Source organism: Petromyzon marinus, chromosome 29 (genome assembly GCF_048934315.1).
Source record: "Petromyzon marinus isolate PM22_M1 ecotype Great Lakes invasive population chromosome 29, UKy_Petmar_22M1.pri1.0, whole genome shotgun sequence".
Classification (NCBI taxonomy): domain Eukaryota; kingdom Metazoa; phylum Chordata; class Hyperoartia; order Petromyzontiformes; family Petromyzontidae; genus Petromyzon; species Petromyzon marinus.
The window spans coordinates 3066658-3087467 of NC_133695.1; the positions used below are offsets into that span (position 1 = coordinate 3066658).

Below are 20810 nucleotides of genomic sequence, written 5' to 3' on the forward strand. Positions count from 1 at the left end.
CGTGACACGTGGGTGACCGCACTGTGCGATGAATCTGGCAACGCTCTGAATGCGTTAACCTGAGTTTGATTCACGGCCTCAGCTGAACTTGACGACTGTCCTCGCTGAGCGATGCTTTTCCGTAGCTGCGCCGGCCGTCGGGAACTCTCTCCCAACTGCACACACGCAGCATCCAGCAACTGTCCACCTTCCTTCAAGCAGCGGCTCAAGGCTCTTCTCACCCATTCAGGCTCTCACCCGTTCAGGCTCTGAGCTGTTCAGGCTCTCAGCTCTTCAGGATTTTAGCTGTTCAGGCTCTCGGCTGTTCAGTCTGTCACCCGTTCAGACTCTCTGCTGTCCAGGCTCTCACCCGTTTCGGCTCTCAGCCGCCGTTGAGGCTAGTGAATGAGGTGCTTTGAGCTCTGACTCTACGCCTCCGAGTTCTTTATCGAATATTGCGTCCGATTCTATAAAAAAAGAATGCATTATATATTATTATTAGTAGCAAGTGATATCTAAACTTGCCCTATGCACTCTCCCCTACCTTCAGCAATCCGTAACTAACCAGCCCGACGAAGTATGGTCAAACAACCGCCATCCTTCCCACCCCCATAACCAAAACAGCATGTGTGTGGGAGGCTGGCGAGATGGGGGGTGATTGGGGGGGGGGGGGCGTTGGGGATGCATTCGCCCAGCAGTGAATTGACGAATGGCTGCAAATGATTGCACGTTAAAATGAAGTCAATAGAATTGTTTCTGCTAACACTGCTGCACGTGACCATGCAATCAGCACCGTGGCCGCATCCATTGAAATCGGCCCTCGTCTGGCGAGCGCACAAATCGCCTTGCGACCGCCCACCTTTAAATAGTGGCGGAAATTGGAGCATTAGTTACACATTTAAATTGCTTTGCCGCTGCGTCTCCTTTTCATGGTGAGGCTGAATCAATGTTTTCGCTTGCGCCCACCGTCGAACATGTGTTGAGTCGCATTTGCGCGTTATCTATCGCGTGCAATACAACCGTTGACCAGCGTGGGGAAGTATGGTCAAATAGACCCTACGGTGTACGTGAACAACACAATCTGGCGCGTATTAAAATAAAAAAAAATTACACATACTGCATACACATCCACGCGTTACAAATTACATCGGAAGTGCGTAATTAAAGTACACGAGTCTCAACGATCGTAGGGAAATGCGCGCTTTGGATATTATTGCTTTGCTATTTTGAAGCAAAACAAAAACTATCATAAAATGTTGATTTAAAGCGTTCGTGACTGCAGTAATTCATATTCTTAGTTTTTTCGGTAAAGTCACGTTGAAGGGAAACAACAAAATAATAAAATATAATATATAAAAACTATCATATTTTAGTGATAGTTTAACTTTAACAAATCAGGCGAGTGAAAATGTTTTAATACAAACAAATGAAGCGTCGATAATTATGCAGGTAGAAATGAAGATGAAACGGAAATCAACATGTGTAAGCAGAGCATGTATGTTGAACTTGGTTCGCACCGTGTGTAGGCATGCAGTTAGCAAGCACCCGTTAACACCAGCAATGACCAATACCCCATTTTATTGACGCCGGTCCAAATCTTGACGACACCTCACCAGACACTCGTTTTAGGCCGTCATCCAGTAGTGTGGAGATGATGGCTGATCTGTGACGATGACCTTGGAGAGGCATGGGCCAGATTCAAATCTTCTGATACCACCTGCCACTGCTGTTGCACTGGGTCAGGAATTGCATCCCTGTAAGTCAGGAATGTGGTACGTTAACGCTCAAAGACTCCCCCGGATAACCTTTTCAGAGACTGTTGGGTAACGCGCCGTTCGCGAGCGCCTATTACCGCTGGCATGGTACATGTGGCGTAGGACAATACCACGCCCTGCAGCCTTTGTCTCCCTCGTGCTGATGTTTTACACACCCCACTCGGTCCTTGTTTGAAGCAAATATCCACTTGCCACCGGTGATAGCCGTGACCGAGAATCGGACCGCGGTGTCGCCGGGGTTTATAGCTCAGTGGGCTCACCGCTGCGCCGTAGCTCTCCACCCACGTTAACAAACAAAGACAAAGATCCCCCGTATAGACACAACAGGCTGTTGGGGCCGCTGTTGTTAGCGAGCGCCTATAATGGCCGGCAGGGAACACGTGGCGTTGGGGAGGATAGCACCACGCCCGACCGCCTTTATCTCCCCAGTGGCGATGTTCACACCCCGCACCAGGTACTAATTTAAGGGTGAGTCGACCTAGTGGGAGGTCTAGGACAGGTTCAGATCATCGTCATCGGTGTTGACCGAGAGCTGGAATCGAACTCGGGTCGGTCCGCCGGGTTCGTTGCGCAGCGTGCTAACCGCCACACTACCGATCACCAACACACGTTAATAAACAGCACACACGCGCGCTAGCTCGCAGACACACGAGAGAGACCCAATTATATTATTCTACGAAACCCCAAAGACACCCCCCCCCCCACCCTCCCCAACGAAAATGGAATCGCAGTGGTAAATATGCGAGCAGCGCACAATGTGTATGTTAACCATATGGCAAGTTGAAGTGTTAAGTCGGAGCCCTGGTGCCACGTGCTTCGGTCTCCCGAGGGCGAGTGGCGGGGAGGGACAAGCGATCAAAAGACAACGGGGAAAATTAGAGGCGCGTGTAAAATATTCCGGGGGCCGTCATTACAAAGCCGCGGAAAGCACAGCTGAGAGGCGAGCGGGCAGGGGGGGGGGCGTTAATTGGCTCGCAGCGCGCGCGCCGTGTAAACGCCGCTCTAATGCCTTTTCACGCCCGTTTTGCCACCCTCCATTGATATTCATAATCCTGTTAGTGGGTCCAACTCCACTCCATTCCACCCCCCCGCCCCCGTGTGTGTGTGTGTGTAAGCCATGTCACCTCGCCCACCCTCTCTCTCTCTCTCTCTCCCATCTCCACCTCCGCTTAACTCCCACCAGTGGTAGATCGAGGGGTGGGTGGCGTGGTGTGGAGGGGGGGGGTAGAGTTTATGGTTTGGGGGTGGGGGGCTGTGTCTGAGTGAGCTGGCGAGCGCTCACGAAAACAGAGGAGGGGGAGGCAGTCGAATAAGTGGCGTGTGTATGTTGAACTTCTTTCGCACCGTACGTAGCCAACCGTGCTAATAGAAGGTGCAACGAAAGTACAAGAAGCTAAACACAACAACAAGCAGCTTTTAATAAATGAGTTTCCAATATAGATTTAAAGCCCTGGTGAAACGGGTCCGCCAGCCGCTGTTCATTTTTTCCCACCTCTTCGGAACCCGCCGGTGGGCCCTGGTGCAGTTGCACCGTCTGCACACTCGCTAGCTACGCCGCCGTGCCAGGTCTGTGAGCCACTCTGTAAGTCTATGGGGCTCTCGAAGCGTCAATAGGAATCCGTGTAAGACCGTGGGGGCCCTCAACGCAAACCTGTGCACCTCGTTGTAAGTCCAGTGGCATGGCGTGGTTGACATGGGCCCTGGTGAAGGAAGGAATTAAATGGGGTCGCCCCCCCCCGCCCCCCCGCCGCCCCCCCACCAGCCGGTGGACTTCCTGTTGTAGTTGCACCGCCTGCACACTTGACAGCTCAAGCCTCTGGGCCCAGCTCTCCCGCACGGGGGCTGCACTTGATATTGCCCAGAGGTGATGTTCGCAGTGGCTCTCTCTCTCTCCAAGGCGAGCACGCGCTTAAGTGGCTGCTGAGGGATTGTGAGTGGCCGCTCGCACAATGGTGTCGTTGTAGAGTGCGCCATTAGCCACGCTCTCATTTATGACCCAAAATTGTCCGTGTTTATTTTCTGTGACGGCTGGATTTTTTTTTTAAGGGGGGGGGAGATGTAGTTTTGCGTCTATTACGTGTATTTGCACGATTGTTAGGCACACCAAGAACAGCTAGAAAGCTTTTGATTAAAAACCAATCAATATAGTAATCTGCTCGTGTGGAGGTACCGCGGTGGATTGCTCCATCGCAGGATTCGTGAGAGGTGGCTGAAACTCAGTGAGGCCTTCATCCAGAAGTGGAATTACCACGGCTGCCGCTGATGGTGATGATTGCAAAAACAATGCGCATTATATCCGTGCGTGTGTTAAAGTAATCCAAGTGGTATGGCTGTCAAGTGTGCAGCAGGATATGAAGAGAGGGAGAAATTGAACGGGGGTGGATGGAAGATATTGGATAGGAGGGGGGGGGCCCTATTGTATCCTTGCACCATCGTCGTCAGTCCCTCGGGTGGTTCGAGGATGACGTCCGTCAGGTTTCAGTGGTGGCTCTTGAGGTGGCTGAGGAGTCCAATTCTGGATCCGCAGATCTTTTGGGGGATGAGGGCGCGCGTTGCAAGATTCGAGGTGGAATCCGCAGTGCCGGGAAGGCGTCCTTCTCCCTTTCTGCCTTTTTTGTGCGGTGATCCGCTTCGTCATCGAGACGTTGGGTCTCGACGTGGGCCCCCGGGGCCTGGTGGACGTCGTGGCGCCACCCCGAGGCGTCTTTGCACCCGGACTCATGCCAACCACGCAACGCCGCTGCCAATGCAACACGTTCCAGCCGGGGACGAGCAGCTTTAAGGTTAAGCTTCAGAGTAATATTCACGACGATAGTTGGTGCACCTGGGTTGGCATCCCATGTTTAAACTCACTCCAGTCTACATACACACACACACGCACAACATGTTATTGAAGTGAACCTTTGATGTAACTTTTGTTTTGTTTAAGGGGGACCAGCCATATTGAATGTTAGATGCAGATTTTTTGGGTTTTTTTTTTAATCAGGGAGAGTTGACTGTAATTGTATTGTTGGGGAACTATTGGCGACTTTGAGATTGGGGATGTTTTACTGGAACAAAGTGGTTAAAGTTAAAAACAATGTTTCACGATATGTGTTTCAGATTGGCATAAATGTGCTCATAAGGCTCTTGCGGAACTTGACTGTGATCTTTAAACACAATAGACCCTTTCTTACCAAATCTACTTTTATCTCATTAAAAAAACAATAACGAATGGTGACAGACAGAGAAAAAAGGAGGGTTGATCAAACAGAGAGGAAAGGGTTTCACAATGAGAGGAAGATGTACACCACAGAGGGCGATAACGAAAATAGAGTGTTGGAGATGTGTTGGCGAGAGAGAGAAGGGAGACAGTGATAGGACGTTTGTCTCCATTGGTCGAACCTGCAACAGCAGGAAGCCCTTGTAGTTACGGAGAGCCAAAGAGAATCAGCTGGCTGCGTTAAAGTAATACTCATTTCACTAAGATAGACCACTGTTTGGCTTTATGAAATAAGTTAAAACTATTTTAGTGTTGTAGCGGTGGCGATAGCCCAAACGATGTCTCATTCGTGATCATCCCTGCAAGACCCCCCCCCCCACCGACCCCCCGCCCCCTCCCAACAATCTCACAAAAGACATGGTCAAGAATATCGTGGGAAGAATAAACTTACGTCGAGAGAAATAACGAAGATCCAAGCAGGAATATACTAAGTAGTCAGAGGTGGGGAGGGGGGGGGGGGTGTTGGGTGGACCAGCAGCACAACAACCTCAACAACAACAGCAACAACAACAAAATGTCTTGGTCGATGCACGCAACTCCCGAAGAGACGTGCCGTAGCGAAGCAGGCATGTCAGACAGGCAGGCCCGCCAGCAGGACAGACGGACGGGCTTCGCCTGGGGATGGCCTGCGCCGGGGACCCACGGGTGGATTGGTGGGTGGCTGGTGGGGAGGTGGGGTGGGGGGTAGCAACGCCTGGTGGGGAGAGAAGAGAAGGGGAGGTAGCTGGGGAGGGAGGCAGGCTGCCGGCGGGGGGTGGGGAGGGGAGTCCCAACGGTGGCCGGACGACTCAGCGAGGCTGTCACCGGTGGGCCGTGTGCACTGGTCCGTTACACGTCAGTTTCCTAACCCTTACCAAAACCCGACGAGCCTCGCTTGGGGTGGCGGCAATTACTGCCTCCAAGCGTGACCGCCAAGCCGCTTGTGACATTAACCCGGCTCTTTGCACTTTTCTCTGCCGGTTTCTTTTTTTTGTTTAAGCCATCGCCCCCTCCTCCCCCATCGAACCGCAGCGCCACCACACCCTGTTTTGTTTTTATGCCTTTTTTCCAGAGTTAATTTGACCCTCATTAAAGTCTATTTAGCATAAACCATTTTGGCACGGGGGGGTGATGGGGGGGGTCCTTTTTCGACACTTTAATTAAGTGGCTGCTTAAATGTATTCGGAGGCAATGACTGTGACCTGATTGTGCACGGGTAAACTACACGCACGCACACACACAGAGACTTGCACAATCAGCCACCCCTCGTCTGCCACTCATCCCCACGCCTCTCGCACAGATGCACATAAGAAAAAAACACATCTATGTGCGCACAGCCACAAGTACACGTATCCATAAACACGGACAAAACACTCCAGCAGCAGCATGGAGACCCAGAGGCAACACAACCCTCCCCAGCTACAGCGTGTGTCACACTACCATATATAGCAGGCGTTACTGAAAAGATCTCCAAAATTCTAAACAAACACAAGATCCAGGTCCGGTTCAATACAGTACACAAAATCCGTGACCTGATCCCATCCGTGAAGGATGTCATTCCTGACTTACAGTAGCCCGGAGTTTACAAATTGAGTTGTACCTGCGGTGATTGCTATACCGGGGAGACGAAGCGACATGTCTCTGACCGAATTCGCGAGCACAAATCAGATTTGAAACACGGCAGAACGAATTCTTCTGCCGTAGGTGACCACTGTTACAACGCTGTGGGGTGATCACGATATAGTTTTCTCCGATACCAAGGTTCTCTGCAAACCAACGGGATTTTATCAGAGATTTGTCCACGAGGCAATTCAGATTTACAAACACAGACACAATTTCAACCGAGAGGATGGTTTCAAATTAAGCAATCATTGGAAAGATGTTCTAAATCAAACCAAACATTAAACTAATTTTCAATGGTACAGTAAAAAAAATTCAAGTAGTGGTATCCCAAACTTTCACAGCTGCTTATTTCTCTCCAATCACTCACTCCACTCACTCACTCCACTCACTCCACTCACTCACTCACTCCACTCACTCACTCCACTCACTCACTCCACTCACTCACTCCACTCACTCACTCCACTCACTCACTCCACTCACTCACTCACTCCACTCACTCACTCCACTCACTCACTCACTCCACTCACTCCACTCACTCCACTCACTCACTCCACTCACTTACTCCACCCACTCACTCCACTCACTCACTCCACTCACTCACTCACTCCACTCACTCACTCTACTCACTTACTCACTCCACTCACTCACTCACTCCACTCACTCCACTCACTCACTCTACTCCCCCCCCCCACCCCCCCGCTGCTGGTTCGTCACGGTCACCACCAGCTCCTGGTCCATCATGGCCCATGCACCTCCTACGTACATCATGCTCATTTTTATGCTAATTCCTTTGTCAAAGCGTTTTACTTCCTCCCACACAGCTTAAAGGACGCGATCTGGGCTTGGCTGTTTTCACTGCAACGCTGCCCTCGTGACAGCACGGTCCCTTCACCTGATGAAGGCCACTTGTGTTGTGGCCGAAACGTCGTGATTTTTGTTATTTTATTTTTTTACCTACGTGACTTTACCGAATAGAACCAAAGAGTATAGAACCGAAGAGTATGCGTCAAGCGTGTTCCAAGGCACAGCGTAAGAATCACGAACAACATTTTTAGGAGAAAATTGCGCTAAATAATGCCGTAAGTTACCCCTCTGTCATGCCGAATGCGTAACGCCAAGGAATGGCGTTACGCATTCGGCATAAAATGTTCGAAAATATATATATTTAAAATATATGCGTTAACTAAAGCGAAAAAAAAATAATTTCGGTATTACTTTTCAGGCCATAAATTCTCGGCCTAACTAAACATACAGTATTCCATTCATCAGCCACACGGTACAGCAGGGGGCTGCCATCATTGTGATATATCACGCGCTGAACACTCTGTTCATTCCTCGGGCGGGTTTTTTTTCGTTTTCCCTCCCCTCCTGCACGACGTCGTTTGTGTTTGCCTGACACCGGCGAACGTCGGCGGCCGTAAGCGTTGCGAGGTTCTTTTTTTACGGGTTGAGGGTTTAACTCGCCACGGTCTCTCGGTGCAGCGGGGGGGGGGGGGGGGCTCATTCACAGGCCTCCCGCCACACGGCGTTGAATTATTAATCTCGCCGAGGCTGCCCCTTCCGTGATTTATGAATTTCACAACGGCTTCTCACTCGGTAGTTCGTTTGCAAAACAACGCCGTTTAGTGATTTAGTGCGTCCCCCATTTAAGGCCGTATAAAAAGAGTAACTTTTTTTGGGTCCGGCCTTTTTATTAACATTTTTGTTTCAGTAGATTTAAAAAAAAAATATTCCGACGCATTGAAATATTATCAGCATATCATTGGCAACGTTTTGTCATACTTTCACCGTCGGCGTTGAATTTATTGTGGAATGTCCTAAGTTAAATTATAACCGTACTATCATTCAGTTTTATTACGTAATAATTCGCCATCAGTACATTTACAATGCAATCAACAAACAATAACTGCAGAAAACTGAAACCCATTTGGTCAAGAAAATGTTTACGTGTCCTTATATATTGCAATGACAGCACGCATATTGGTGGTATGGGTTCCTCCAGATTAATTCCCACCACAAGGCACAACTCTTTCAGGGAATTGATCAAACATCCCAATGTAGCAGGACCCTGCTGATGTTTTTTTTAATTGAAACTCAGTGAGGCTTTCCTGAATTAACAATTGACATTCTTATTTTGAGAACAATTCATTTCTAAATGCTGCACAATACCCTTTTGAATTGAACGAATGCTTAACTGGGCAAACCTGAGTTATATTCCCAGCCACGGCTCACATCGGTGACATCTGAAAGCCATCCTGTTTCCAAAGACTTTCCTTCCACAACCCAGACTGACTCGCATGGTGAAATATGGTCAAACGCCCGTGACCGACACGTTGTGAAGAGGCCTCCATCGATTCGTAGATTGACTTTTTTTTCTATCTGCAGTATAAACACCAGTTCCAATTGATACGACAGTAAAATGAAACCAGCTAAGTATCCACCCCTTCCCTTTAAACAAGCACACTCAAGATAGGTCTCCGACGTATTTCCGGGTTGTATCGCGTGTTGTTTGGCACAATGTCCGACGGTTCGCTCCACATGCTTCTTCAGAAACTGAAACCGTAAACACCGCAAATTTTAACACCACCGTAACAACAAGAACGACATTATCAAAAAACAGCGAACAACGACAACAGCCACCAAAACACAAAACGAAACGTTCCCCAAAAATCTCAGAGGCTGCCCGCATGGGAACACGACCAACAAAAGAACCACAGCCTCGGCGATAACTTTTAACGTGGAGTGATCTGAATGCAAGGAGTTGCGGAACCTCGCTGTTTAATCGGAAACAAGATGTGTCCCCCAACGCCACTCCCGCCGCCCACGACAATGCCCCGAGCAATGGGTGGACAAAGCGCAGCCCACGACGTTATCTCAAAAAGAGCTGGGGGTTGGGGTTGGGGGTGAAGAGAAGGCAGACGCGGCATGGCAGGCGAGCATTGAGTGCGCGCGCGCCCCCGGCGCTCGGGTTTCGCCGCGGCCCAACTCGAGGTGGCGAGGCAGCCCCCCCCCCCTCCTCCTTTGATCTGTAGCGAGCGACACCGTGGCCGACCTTGCGCGGCTCCGGTGCCTGCCCTGTCGGTAAAAGGGGACTCGCCCCAACCCCATCACCCCAACCACCACACCCGAAAGACGAAGAAGAATAAAAGAGCCGATCCCATTCATGCGCTCGTCTGGCAGAGCGCCGCTCATCTTGGATGAACTTGGCTCCAGACTTGCGTCATTGAGAAACGGGCACCAAGGTCGTACAGCTTCAAGTTTTTTTTTTATTACTATAAGGACTATAATTATTGCTATTATTGCTATAATTATTACGGTTATTACTATTAGTATTCTTATTATCATTACTCTTAGTGTTAGTTGACGCTATCGGTGGTAGAGCGAGCGGCTCGCAATCACAAGGGTGGCGAGTTCAAGTCCTGCTTTTGGCGGTTGACTCAACCCATCATCCCTCCGGGGGTCGATAAAAGACCTCTCCGGTGCCACGTCTATGCTCCTTGCTTAACATCAACCAGTAGCACGTGTCTGGTCGCATCGCTCAGGTGACCCGGATGGCGTAGGAAGCCCTCAATCAGTAGTGGATTGACAATGGAAGTATAGATCTATGTCATGTATGTTCAACTTCGTTGGCACCGTACATAGCCAACCGTGCTAATCGGAGGTACTCCTACTCTCTCTGCCCCCCCCCCTCTCCTCCCGCAGGAACCCTGGCGATGGATTTTAGTGACTCAGGTTAACGATTTGATTGAATAATCGAATAATTATGTAACACTGGTGCACGGTAACATCTCTTGTGCCTGCAAAGGTCACGAAATCTCATCACGCGCAAAACACTATACACATTCTTGGTTCCTTCGGTAAAGTCACGTAGAAGGGAAAGAATAAAATAATAAAAATATAAAACAATAAAATTCTCACGACGCTTCGACTGCAACAGAAGCAATCATCATCAAGTGTGAAAACCACAGCAAGAAAATTTGAAAAAAGTGGCGGGTTTTTTTAACGTTAGCACCAAAAAAACCGCCACTTTTTTCAAATGTTCTTGCTGTGGTTTTAACACCTGATGATGATTGCTTGTGTTGCAGCCGAAACGGCGTGATAATTTTATTGTTTTATGTTTTTATTATTTTATTGTTTCCCTTCTACGTGACTTTACCGAAAGAACCAAGAATATGAATCCCTGCAGTCACGAAAGCTTTAAATTAAAACACTATACACGTTAAACGCATCCGATTCTTACAGACGAGAGTCTATGCATGTGTCGTAAGATGTGGGATCGATGTTGAATCGACGCATCGTTCCGCCGTTAATGTTCAGCAAATAAAACAGGTCTGTGTGGGCGGGTTGTACACAGCCGCGGAATGTTAACGTCTGTAAATTCAACAGTAAACATTTATAATCGCTCAAAGTTGTTTTGTTTCGTAAAAATAACATACAAATGATAAAAATGTACCACTTGTACAAATGTCAAGGAATACAATAATTTAACAACTCGCTGTAAAATAAAATATTTAATGATGTTTACATCATAAATAAATAAACTCTGAATAATTTAGCCGGCGACCGGCTGACCATCTGCACGATGTGTACTGCATGAATTTTAAGGGCCCACTAAACATTTATGGGTTATGTTGATGAACCGGTATTAATTTTCTGCTTACTGCATTCACTCCCAATTGCTACTCTATATCCCAGCCGCCCCCCCCCCCCCGCAAAATGTCATAGCCCCCCCCCCTCTGGCCCCCCACCCTTCTGATCGTCTCATTCCCTTGCCAACAGCTCCACCTTATGGAACACGTCTCCACAAATAGCGCCCCGCGAGATGCGGCCGAAGACATTCCCTGCACGCGTGCATTCAAACCGCCCGCCCGCCCAAAAAAGGTAACGGTGCAGCCCTGCAATTGCTTGCTCACGCCACTGCTGGCGGAAGGGTGGATCCTCCCCACGAGCGACAGATAGCTCCTCTAGTAGGGGTGGGGGGGGTGGGGGGGGGAGGTATTTGGCCTACTCTTCCACGCTGGCCAGGCATCTTTTGAGACTCTCCACACTTTATCCCACCTGCAGATCAGATGCCTGACTGCGCTGTCACCGATTTATACTGCTGGGTGGACAGAGGCGGTGGAGCAAGAGATCGAATCGAACTGACAATCTCGTTAACGCATGTCCAGTGGGCTAGCCATTAACACCACGGCAGCATCCACCGTCAACGACAAAGACCCCCCTTCTAGCCTTAACAGACTGTTGGGGCAAGTGCTGTTAGCGAGTAGTAGTACCGATGAAGGCCGGCACGGCACACGAGGGGGTGGGTGGCCAGCAACCACGCCCAGCCACCTCCCCCCCCCCCCCCCCCCCCCGTGGCGATGTTTACACATCGCACCAGGTACTCATTTTGAGGCTAAGCCGACCGAGGGGAGGTCCATGACCGGTTCAAATAATCGTCACTGGTGTTGGCTGTGAGCGGGAATCGAACTCGGGTGGCCGGGTTAGCAGCAGACCTCCCCATAGCATCCACCATCACACACACGCGTATGCAAGGCAAAGATTGCACATCGCGCATGAGACACTGTTGGGGCGCGTGTTTGTTCGTGAGCACCTACACAGGCTGGCATAACGCATGAGGTGGTGTGTGGGGCCACGTACAGTGAGGGAAAAAAGTATTTGATCCCCTGCTGATTCTGTTCGTTTGCCCACTGACAAAGAAATGATCAGTCTATAACTTTAATGGTAGGTTTATTTGAACAGTGAGAGACAGAATAACAACAACAAAATCCAGAAAAATGCATGTCAAAAATGTTATAAATTGATTTGCATTTTAATGAAGGAAATAAGTATTTGACCCCTCTGCAAAACATGACTTAGTACTTGGTGGCAAAACCCATGTTGGCAATCACAGAGGTCAGACGTTTCTTGTAGTTGGCCACCAGGTTTGCACACATCTCAGGAGGGATTTTGTCCCACTCCTCTTTGCATATCTTCTCCAAGTCATTAAGGTTTCGAGGCTGACGTTTGCAGACTCGAACCTTCAGCTCCCTCCACAGATTTTCTATGGGATTAAGGTCTGAAGACTGGCTAGGCCACTCCAGGACCTGAATGTGCTTCTTCTTGAGCAACTCCTTTGTTGCCTTGGCCGTGTGTTTTGGGTCATTGTCATGCTGAAATACCCATCCACGACCCATTTTCAATGCCCTGGCTGAGGGAAGGAGGTTCTCACCCAAGATTTGACGGTACATGGCCCCGTCCATCGTCCCTTTGATGCGGTGAAGTTGTCCTGTCCCCTTAGCAGAAAAACACCCCCAAAGCATGTTTCCACCTCCATGTTTGACGGTGGGGATGGTGTTCTTGGGGTCATAGGCAGCATTCCTCCTCCTCCAAACACGGCGAGTTGAATTGATGCCAAAGGGCTCCATTTTGGTCTCATCTGACAACAACACTTTCACCCAGTTGTCCTCTGAATCATTGAGATGTTAATTGGCAAACGTCAGACGGGCATGTATATGTGCTTTCTTGAGCAGGGGGCCTTGCGGGCGCTGCAGGATTTCAGTCCTTCACAGCGTAGTGTGTTACCAATTGTTTTCTTTGTGACTATGGTCCCAGCTGCCTTGAGATCATTGGCAAGATCCTCCCGTGTAGTTCTGGGCTGATTCCTCACCGTTCTCATGATCATTGCAACTCCACGAGGTGAGATCTTGCATGGTGCTTCAGGCCGAGGGAGATTGACAGTTCTTTTGTGTTTCTTCCATTTGCGAATAATCGCACCAACTGTTGTCACCTTCTCACCAAGCTGCTTGGCAATGGTCTTGTAGCCCATTCCAGCCTTGTGTAGGTCTACAATCTTGTCCCTGACATCCTTGGAGAGCTCTTTGGTCTTGGCCATGGTGGAGAGTTTGGAATCTGATTGATTGATTGCTTCTGTGGACAGGTGTCTTTTATACAGGTAACAAGCTGAGATTAGGCGCACTCCCTTTAAGAGTGTGCTCCTAATCTCAGCTCGTTACCTGTATAAAATACACCTGGGGGCCAGAAATCTTTCTGATTGAGGGGGTCAAAAACTTATTTCCCTCATTAAAATGCAAATCAATTTATAACATTTTTGACATGCGTTTTTCTGAATTTTTGTTGTTGTTATTTTGTCTCTCACTGTTCAAATAAACCTACCATTAAAATAATAGACTGATCATTTCTTCGTCAGTGGGCAAACGTACAAAATCAGCAGGGGATCAAATACTTTTTTCCCTCACTGTACGGCGATGCACAAACCAGCTTTATCTAATAATTGCCAATCGGTGTTGTGAGTTATGAGTGCACATTTAATTCACATGAGGTGGTCGGGTGACTGAGAGGTCAGACAGCTCAGAGCCAGCGCTGCTAAGATGCTGAATTCAAATTCGTGGGAGCTGCTAGTAATTAAACTGGGTTTGGAAGTTTAGTGGATTGATCGTCTTAGCCCCGCCAGCAAATGACTGCACACAAACACCGTCATATTATACTCTATGGTTCTTTCTGTAAAGTCACGGAGGTAAAAAATAAAATAAAGTTAATCAAATCACGACGTTTCGGAAGCAACACAAGCCTCCGTCATCAGGTGGGATAGTCACAGCAAGAAGTAATTTTCTGTAGTGGACGAAATTACTTCTTGCTGTGACTATCCCACCTGATGGCGGAGGTTTGTGTTGCTTCCGAAACGTCGAGATTTGATTAACTATATTTTATGTTTTACCTACGTGACTTTACCGAAAGAACCAAAGAGTATGGATCATTGCAGTCACGAAAACTTAAAATCTAGAATTAACCGTCATATTATCTTTCGTATTTCACTTAGTTTGGACGATTTTCAGCTCTGATAATAATACAAAATCTCAGCTGTCATGCAGCAAACGACCTCAAAGCAGAGAGTGGGAAATCGCACCGCCTACTGTGTAAGGTTATAAAGGCCATTGCAATGATTTTTTCAGAGCAAAATCACTGCTGTGGCCATTCTCGATCACATGGGGTACAATGCTCGACGAGAGTTACAAGTAGATTGATTGTCTAATGACTTGGTACCAATAGCACAATTAGAATACCATTGGTGGGAGGGGAAAATCCCAAAACGATGTTTTACCATCGTCGACTAACCATTCTGTTTGGGCACGCGCTGTTGGCAAGCACCTATTAAGATCAGTATGGTGCACAATGATGTCGTGAGACCAGTGCTACACGTGTTTGCCTTTGTCTCCCCAGAGTTGACGATTAAGCAACAAAGCAGCTACTCAGGCCTAGGGGTGGCCCAGGACCGGTTTAGATAATCGTCACCGGTGTTGGCCGTGAGCGGGAATCGAATCGGGTGGCCGGGTCCGTAGCGCTCACCGCTCGTCACTCGCTCCCACGTGCACGCACAAAGACAAAGGCACACACACAGACGAGCGAACGCACGTGCTCGGCCACAACAGCGCTGTACACAAGCACCCATACAATACATAACTCAGCTTCAATGCATTATTCATGACCGGATGTCGTCAGATTGAAATGCCTCAACCTCGGACGCCTGACGCGACACCTTCATGAGGCCGATGGGGCGATACGGGAGAGAGGGGGGAGACGACACCACCCACCCGTGCCTCCTGCGTCGCTGTCGAGCATCGGCGCGGTCGACTTATCAGCGCCGAGGCACCTGGCTGAGCCACGTGCAGCCGCCCCATTCTTCAAGCGCCGTTTCGTGAGCCGAGACCAATTTTTTTTTAATCGTACCGCGTCGTCTCCGGGAAACAGCGGCGAGCAAAAGGAATGGCGTTGTCATCCCCCCCGCCCGCCCGCTTTGCCAAACTCCCAAAATGTGCGATTCCTATATTTTTATATAATTCCACGCGGTTTATTTTGGCGTCACGTAAATGCACCGTAACGCGACACCGCGAGGAGGGGAGGGGGGGGCGCAGGGAAAACGGAAGGCGCGTCGAGAAGTGGCGCGCGTGGAATCGCGGCACAGAGAGGCAACTCTGTGCGTGCACAGGCCTGGCCCTTTTGTCAAATCCGCTTCGCCAGATGAGGGCCGCTCCCTTGCTTCGCAACTTCGGTGGGTGCATATTGCCCGCTGTGACATTTGAAGCGTTGGACGCGGATGTCGATGACGACGATTGGAGCAAAAGCTTAAAAGTGCGCGAGAGAGTTGCGCGCTTGGAATTGAGAGACACCGAGAGGGACACCGCGGATAGGGGAACGATCGTGCGCCAGAGACACGTCTCGGCCACTGTTGCGAAAGGTGAGTGGGCTAGGGAAGGAACACGTCGCTGGAATTGACGACGGGCGGTGATGATCGACTACCGATGGGGTGGCAACCGAATCAGGGAATGCGCCCGAGAGGACGGGCGTCTGCCGTGGACTATGGAGCGATGGAATTGGCTCGCGTGCAGGACCGAGATGGTGAATCGCAATGGCAAGAGATATGGTGATGGCTTGGGGAGGCCTTCATCCAGCAGTTGATAGATCTTGGCTGAAGATTCTTATATTATAGGCCATAGAAACAACTTTGTATTGGAATAGTTTTTTTTTTAATATGGGATTCCCGTAAAAATCAGAGCGCTACTGGGTATTGTGACTTCGATTACTCTATGCAAAGACATGAATGTCGCAATAGTTGTTGGTAATGGATAGCATAGTGGTGAGTGCTTTAGGTTTGCGAACCCGTCTATTGAAATGGCAATATTCACCAGGATTGGATTACCCTGAATTGGCAAGGTCCAACTATGCGTCTGGCACGATCCAAATTTGAGTCCAATCAGTGGTGTGAAGCACAAATAAACTAATCTGCACCAGTGACCTCAACCGCTTACAATCCCGAGCCACCCCAGCAGAGAGGCGTTAGGTGAACTGTGTTTGAGAGAAGATACCCAATGATAGATTTGCAACAACAACGACAAAAACCCAGGAACAAAAACACGCAACAATTTTCTAAGAAGGACAAAAATGTTCAAATAAAACAACCTCACCAGAAGTATTTTCAGTGGCAGAACAAATACATTCGCTCTTGCACAATGTCCGGTAAAGTTCAATATATTTTCATTTATACGCACCCATTCTCTTTGGGTTCTGTTCCCCACATAAAACGCAATTCTCCGCACTGAATCGAGTCTCGAATGAAACTTGTTATTCGCCGTTTGAAAGCGCCGACGGCGTCCTTTGGAAAAGACAAAACACACACAACACACTCACACAAAATCCCCTTTCTGCGACCGTGCAATTCATCAAAGCAGCTGCGAGATCGCTCGCGGAATTCCGTATCAATAGTCTACTTTGGACGAGGAGCTGATGAAAGTGCTAAACTGAAGATAGCCCTCTACCTGAATCTGATAACGGCCAAATTGCGTTGTTTATTTGTGACCCCAAGTTCCTGCTATTTTAGGAAGGGGAAAAAGGGGGGGGGGGAGTGTTAGGGCGAGATAGAGGGTGACTCTGATTAATCTTGTCGCCTTCACCCTTTGGTGCTGTGTCCAGGGATAAGGGGATCGAGGTGGGGGTGTGTGGGGAAGGGAGGGGGAGTGGGGTGGGGGGAGTTGAGGGCCACCCAACCACTTCATTTGAGGGGGTGGGGGGGGGGTAAGGAGAGATTGGGCCGCTGTGTCATTTAAAAGGAAGTGTTTTCATTACAGTCCGTGTCACTTAGCGCAACGCCGCGGGTTTTATGTTGGAGATGCGAGAACACGTTTCCCCATCTCGCGGGGAGGCGGCTTTATGGGCCAATCAAACAGGTCGTTGCGGAAAAGCGACCGTGCTTCTCCGAGTACATTGAGTTTGATTGGCTCGGGAAAGCGGCGTTTCTCGTTTCTCCTAAAACGCGCAACAAACGTAAAACATACTCGACGCGTTCGTCAAGAAGTGGGTAGGAAATATACGTTAGGCGACGTTTCAGGCGATGCCCCACTCGCCGCCACCCGCCCCGCATCGCCCCCCCACCCCCACCACTTTCTTCGTAACACGCGAATTCATATCACGTCGTCGTAAATACTTGCCAGTGAAACGACTGCCCCACGGTTTATTATGAATTGACGCAGCCCGATGGCTCCCCGCGGTATGTGTGGCCGACGCACAATTAATGACCCCCCCCCCATAGGGGAGAGGAGGGGGGATACGATAGGAATTTCGAGAAAACTACATCCTCGGTTTACCTTTCAATTGTGAATAATTATTTATACAGACCATTATCGTGGTGCCCTGTTACTTTTTTTTAAAATCCCAGCACTAATAATGTACATTGTATACGTTTTTAGGGAAATAAATAAAAAAAATGCCTCTATGCCGCTGTTCTAAGGCTCAACTATGACTGGGAAAAAAAATACATTTATAAATTTCACAGACAATTTGCTCTATTATATAGCCACTTATTATGCTCGTGAATGATAGCAAGCAAAGGGGCACACGTTAGCACAGCTAAACCTTTATGGCAATAGATGGTGCCTTTAAATTACCTCGGGTAAAAAAAAAAACCCTTTTGTGAACGCGTGACAAGGGAAACTTCAGAGTTAATTGCAGAAGGCATTTTCAGCAGCGGGCTTGCACACATACAGGCTTGTAACGAGAATTGCTGTAATTATAATCGCGTATTTGCATATTTCCGAGCTGTGATTATGCTCTGGGCTGCCGTCCAAGTCTCACTGCGAGCCTGGAAAGTTAAACCTCCGGGGATCATAAGGGACCCTTTTTTTCTTCTTCTTCTTCTCCTCTGCGAGGCCTACACGAGTGAAAACAAACATAGCATGTAATTGTGAACAACAGCGAACCGCGTGAAATTTTACCGTCCGCACTACAATTTGCGACCAGCAGTGAGCGTGTAGCGAACTTGTCATCTTGAAAGGGCCGTCCAGATTATTGGCCCTGCCTCGTTCAAAGAGATCAGTCTTTCGGCTTTATGTTTCGTTTTTTTTAAAGCTGCTCGCTGAAGTGCCCTGTCACTATTGCAATCAGCAAGGGGGGGGGGGGGTAGAAGGAAGGGGTGCCCTGTTATCATAATTCTGCTGCGTGTCCCTTCGCTCCGTCTCACACTAACGCTCATTTTGCCACGGGGGAAGGACACACGTGATATCGGACTGCGCGCGATCGTTACCCTGCGGTTATGTTCGAAACGAGCCAACTGCGGGCGCCGGTATAACATCTGGCAGCGAGTCGTGTCCCACGCAAAGCACGAGGGCTGACTTTAGCAGCAGCAGCAGCAGCAGCAACGAGAGGGGGGAAAAAAGAGCTTGAACCGCTTGTCATTATGAGTCGTTTGAGCGTCTCTGGAATATTTACTGTGGCTCAGCTGGTGAGAGTGGCAGGGCATCCAACGGCAGTTTGAAACACAGCCTGGGTTGACACCGCCAATAATAGTCATCAATGTCATCATCATCTCTGTGGTGAGGATATAAATGAATAGCACGCAGCAGGCACCACTTGCTTCTAAGTCAATGTGATATATTAATAAACACGTACAACCTTTTTTGTCAACCCACTGCTGGATAAGGACCTCCCCCACACTATGTGGGTCATAGGAGTTATTTGACCATAGTTCAGCAAGGGAGTGTATACGTATGTAGGGGAGCATAGAAGTACAGTAGAACACTCGACCTTGCTTCACTGCACCCTGCTGCCCACCACATTGCCCTGTGGCACTATGACAACCTTGATGTGCATGGGGATCACCTATAAAAGCGCTACGAGTTCAGTTGCATTCTTGGTAACGTGGTCATCAAATATTAACAGCATCTCCAGAACCTAGGTCCAAACAAGTGCGTCTTTATAATTACACAATTATAGTATAATCAATACAACAAATTAATTGCAGAATATTTGTTGCACTTAACTACCAGGTCAAATTGCATTACATTACCAGAACAGGTATTACATTACAAATACATGAATACATTAAAATTGAAGAGATGTTAAAAAATAAAATCCTTGCTGTAAGAATATGGAATGGTTCCCAATTATTCCTGGGCAAACAAAAAGTGCTGTGTACCACTCATTACCTTGCAGATTAATTAGTTCTTTAAAATTTTAAATGCAAATTGATTTGAAGGAGGGCTTTTTTTACATTTGAAAAAAAAAGTTGCAACTCCGAATCATTTACTTTTTCCACGGAGTATTGTGCCCTCAGGGTGACTTTAAATCTCCATAAATTCACCCACCATTGTTATACCTATTATAAAGGTGAAAATAAACAAAGCAAAGTTCATTTATACACCCTGTGCGCAGGCTAAGACCCATTTAACCGTGTTGCAGAGACACAGGGTAAGCTATTTATCGTGTAGGGCTGCAGGCCTGTCATCCTCTTCGGCATGCTGTCAATAATGTCCGACAGCAGAGAGCTTGTGGAGCCTTACCTCGGGTTTTTGGGGTTCCCACTGGGAAATCTCTGTGTCTTCCTCTCCATCTCTCCGCCCCCCCCCCACCCTCCCCCCCTCCCCTCTCTCTCTCTCCGGGCCACGCTGACCTATTCCAACCAGGTATGCCCAGGCACCGAACCCCAACTGCCCAGTAGAGTAGTTCAATCGATAAATCAATAATTTAATTAAATTCCATATTTATAACCAGGTGACAGGCAATTGAGACTAGGCTCTGCCGCAAGGGAGACGTGGCAGAAAATGGGAAAAAAAATCCCAAAGTTTCAAAAGAGTAAACAAAAAAATTGGCAGCAGGTCCTCACGTGAAAAAAGGGGTCCTCAAGTGTAGCAGGTTTATGGTCTCAAGCCCAGACACCACTGAGTACACACACACACACACAACAAAAAGAACATCATAATAAATAACATACACATTTCTTAATTTGGCCAAAAATCAAGCTGAGATTTAAAATGTAAGTTTGATTGACATGCAATGAACACTCCTTTGCGGGAAATTAAGGGTTGTGTCCTTCACGTGGCTAGAGAGGCCCATTTGAAGTTACGTCAGCAATGGTCCTGTGGCATCATCTTCCAGGTGCTGTTCTAAAAAAGAGATGTAAGATGTCATCAACTAATCTTGGCGAGTGAATGCCTCAGCCCTTTCATAGATGCTAGTGGTTAAACGTGTCCAGTTATTGCTCATCCATCGACTAGTTATGATTATCGTAGATGCTGGTAGTTAATCTTGCCCAGAGCATTGCTCAGCAGATTCTCGGTGGCACGGGGAGCCCCAACAACTGTCTCTCTCTCATGCCCCCTCGGAAAGTCTCTGAGAACGCATTGGGAATCGCTTAAAAATATATA

General features: G+C 48.4%; 1 long non-coding RNA gene across 1 annotated transcript in view; it reads left to right on the forward strand.

The window, feature by feature from the left end:
- Nucleotides 1-11394: 11394 nt before the first annotated feature.
- Nucleotides 11395-20810, forward strand: part of LOC116947344 (uncharacterized) — a 39140-nt gene continuing 29724 nt past the window's right edge. The window contains exon 1 of the long non-coding RNA XR_012945612.1: nucleotides 11395-11499. This is a non-coding gene — a long non-coding RNA (uncharacterized LOC116947344). The remainder of the gene's footprint in view (nucleotides 11500-20810) is intronic.